The sequence below is a fragment of the Octopus bimaculoides genome, chromosome 2, assembly GCF_001194135.2.
Source record: "Octopus bimaculoides isolate UCB-OBI-ISO-001 chromosome 2, ASM119413v2, whole genome shotgun sequence".
Lineage (NCBI taxonomy): Eukaryota > Metazoa > Mollusca > Cephalopoda > Octopoda > Octopodidae > Octopus > Octopus bimaculoides.
Window position 1 is genome coordinate 183,249,564 of NC_068982.1, and position 4,344 is coordinate 183,253,907.

The window sequence follows — 4,344 nt, forward strand, 5'->3', positions numbered from 1 at the left end:
TGTGTGTGTGTGTGTGTGTGTGTGTGTGTGTGTGTGTGTGTGTGTGTGTGACGGTCAAAGAAGACATGTTCTGTAACAGAGTCTATTCATGGAACATCAGTTCATGACCCTGGGAGCAAACACTTTATTCATCATCACTCATTTGTTTAGATATTTAGTGAAATGAATATGAGAACAATTGGTGATGTTGCCAGTAATATGCTGGTATCCTATACTGGAGATTTAACTCTTATTCATTTGATATGATGAAACTGGAGTAAAACTCACACCATTAAAATCCTCCCAGGTCTTATGAGGAATTTACATGTTAATTATGACTCTCTATGAATAACATGAGAGGAGGAACATATTTTTCACTAGGATAGATTGCTAGCCCATCACGGCAATCTTCCCTAAATGCCTTAGTAGCTTTTACACTTGATTGAGTAAATTGAAATAAATAGGGTTAAGCATTTCCTCTAAAACCACAATAACACACGCCTAAAGCAGAGATGAATTTGCAAACACATGTGCTGGTAATTCAATACCATATCTAACCAACCATTTTTGTCTGCTGCATAAGTTTTAACTGTATATTAAATTAGCTCTAACAGATATCCTAATCAATGAAATCCTTTGTAGCTAAGGGAACAAAGCAGGCATGAGAATGGTAAAAGCTGGAATCAAGTCTACCACACTCTGTCGGATTTCAAATATTTAATCCTCATCAGAAAAGTTAGCAAACAGTTCCATCGACAAAACATTATTCAGTAAAAGATTCTTTGAAAAACTACTTAATGGCCTATGCAGTAAGATATTCCTCACACTCGGGTGTGCTCTATTGAACTTAGATTAGCTCTGAAAATAAACATCAGCCTGGTGCTTAAAGATAACAGAACACGTTACAATGATGGAATCAAAAATGGTAGCAGATCTTAAAATTACACTCCAGTTGGCCTACACCACAATCTAAAATGTTTTAAGACTTCATTAACAGCTCCAATCAGATGTTTCCTATGTTGGTTTTTGGTATTTATTAAAGAATTCCCCAACCAATCACTGGAAACAGGCACCAGAGCCAGTATCCTTTATCTTTTGACTTCCCTGATAAAATTATGAAATTTGGTACAAAAGTATCAGCCGGTGGCAGCGGTGGAGGCAGCAGCAGCATTGGTAGCAGTAGAGGTTGCAGTAGTAGTAGTGGTGGTGGTGGTGGTGGTGGTGGTGGTGGTTTTGGTGGTAGGAGTTTGTTGTCTTTGTTGTTTTTGCTAAAACAACAGTTTTTCATTGGATCAGAACAATAAATGGTAAATCATTCAGAGAGAGAAAGAGGATGGTAGTAAGAGATAAAAGAGGAAATCTTTAGCATTAACCTTAGATTGAACCATAGCTATCTATGCTAGCAGGTATAGAAACTTGACTTGGTTGGTTTCAGTGACATGTTATCACAGTTTTATGATTAGAGAAGTGATGGGCCTAAGATAGATATTTCATGTAGGAACAATTATTATTATTATTATTATTATTTGTTATCAATTCATTCATAAATAGCTAGAATGGTTTATGCATCAGAGTATCAACATGCAACTGTTTCCTTCCTCAAGAGAATGGTCAGATTCAATCAAAACAATTCCATTGATAAAAATATACAATATAGTCTTGTTGCTTGTTTATACTTTTCCTTCTCTTTCTTTTCCTCATTCTCTCTCTCTCTCTATCTCCCTTCTTCTATACACACACACACATATATATATATATTGAGCAGCTCAGCCTGGGGTGGATTTTCAGTGTACACTGTCAACTTTTGATATAATAAACATGTTTATGTACTCTATCCAGCATAGTGAGTTGAATATCAGATAATATTTGCATCAAGTAAAATATATTTTAATAGAGTTTACAACTCTAATATTATGATATACATGTGTGTGTGTGTATGTATGTATGCATGCATGTGTGTATATATATATATATACGTGTGTGTGTATGTGTACTAAACACACCATTAAACACACACACACATGCACACATGTGCTTACACACACACACACACACACACACACACACACACACACACTCACAGTTGATGATATAGTCAGTTAGTGATAATACATTGTATACATTGTAGTTTCAAGTTTCATATTTAGGAGTGCTGAACAATCATCATAAGACAAAGGAATCTAAACCTCTTGCTCAAACAATAGCCACTTATACGAATTGTTCTTTAGTGGCAGGAATGAGGGAGGACTGAGTTTCCAGAATTTAGAATTACATTACATACTTGAAAAGTGATGCAATGCTTGACTTTCTTAAAAAAAAAAACAGTCTTTATATGTTGCCAGAATTCATGAAAGAAGTTAAGTTTGTTTAGCCATTGATGATTATGCAGCACATCTGGATGCAAAAGTTTGTGTCAGGATGTATCTTCACTGACTGTATGTATGTGTGTGTGTACACATGGGTGTCTATACAGAGCAAGAGACAGAGACAGACAGATAGACAGAGAATGAGAAAAAGAAAGAGACATATATGTACACGCATGAGTATATTGTATATGCATTGTATATGTACATGTTTAATTGCATGATGTATAAGTAAGCAGTATATATATATATATATATATATATAAAATTATTTTATATTTGATACCTCTAAGTTAGGTGGTTAAACCGTAATCCCTTCACACGGGACTTTTTTCATACGGGACTATTTGTGACGCACATGGAATAGATTTCTTTGAGATGGGATGCCTGAACTCACTAGCCGATGAATTCGTAAGTGCCTTTCTTATCGTTGATTTTTGGTGTCGCATGGCCAAAAATTACCGTGAATTTTTTTAGAGACACTTTCAAATTTATCAGAATATCGGACTGATGATTTGGAATAGGGATTTTTCATTCTCTTAACCATGAAACGATCGTATCCGATTAACTAAAGACTTGTTTTGTTTATGCTTTCCCCTCCGGTTTTTTGTTCTGTGTGTGCCATAAATATCGCCATCCATTTAGAGAAAAATTTGTAGTTTAGAATCAGTAGTTCTTTGACTGCTATTTCTAAATTTTCAGTATGTTGGAGAAGCAACTCAATGCTAATCCCTGTATATTTATGATTATATATATATATATATATATATATATATACAAATTATGGGGTTTAGTTCACAGGTGATCTAAACGATTAGGTATGCTAGGTAAATGCTGTAATGGATTACTGGAGCTCCAAGGTTATAGCCGAGACGGTAGTTATGGAGCTATTGCATATTTCCAATGCAGTGGATATATAATTGTTAAACAGGACAGCAAACGTTAAGGCAAGGCAAACATCTCAAGTCGTCTTCAGTGTGTGTTAATCACTGGCTGGTCATTAACCCGTGCTGAGGATGGGTAACTACCAGAAAGTCAAGTCAGATTTTGAATTTTTTAATAATATTGTATATGACTTGAGATGCTTGCCTTGCCTTAATGCCTGCTGTCATGTTTAACAATTATATATATATATATAGATATATATATATATATAATTGTTTACATATGCCTCAAATGTACATAGAAGTATAAATGATTACATATACAGACTCATGCACATGCACACATGCGCGCATACACTCACACACAGTTTCACATATCACTGTCATCAACAATTTATATCGTTTTCCATGCAAATATATATATATATATATACATATACAATTTCTGATGAATTTATAGAACAAAGTTCCATAAATCCCATCAATTTTATTAAAAATGGAGGAGACAAGTTGTTACAATTTATAAGAAGTTTAATTCTTGCAGACGATCATTTCGTACATATATATGATAATAATATAAATTTGTGATTGAATTAAATTAAATCAATTAAATATCATGTCGGATATTTAACCACAACTATGGTTAAATATCCAACATGACGCCCATCTCTTTCTCACACGGATACCAATATGATCCAATTTTTCTGCTATAATTCTTTTTTGTATTATGGTTTCTTTCCTTCCTACACTGAAGAGTACTTTGATATTTAATTAATTTAATTTAATTCAATCACGAATTTATGTTATCATTATATATATGTGCGAAACGACCGTCTGCAATAATTAAACTTCTTATACATTCTAACAACTTGTCTCCTCCATTTTTAGTAAAATTGATGGGATTTATGGAACTGCATTCCATAAATTCACCATACATTATATACAAGTACTACTTTCATATCTTTGCAAATTTATGCCTGCAAACTCCCAGCAAATTATGAAGAATCAACATTAGAAATCTATTTTTGGAAACCTCCAATTAAAGGACGAATCCACATTCAACCTTTATACACCTATATTATATATATATATATATATATATATATATATATATATAT

General features: G+C 33.4%; 1 protein-coding gene across 2 annotated transcripts in view; it reads right to left on the reverse strand.

Annotated features, from left to right (window-relative positions):
- Positions 1-4,344, reverse strand: part of LOC106868594 (sterile alpha motif domain-containing protein 5) — a 232,740-nt gene that overhangs the window by 811 nt on the left and 227,585 nt on the right. The window lies entirely within an intron of this gene.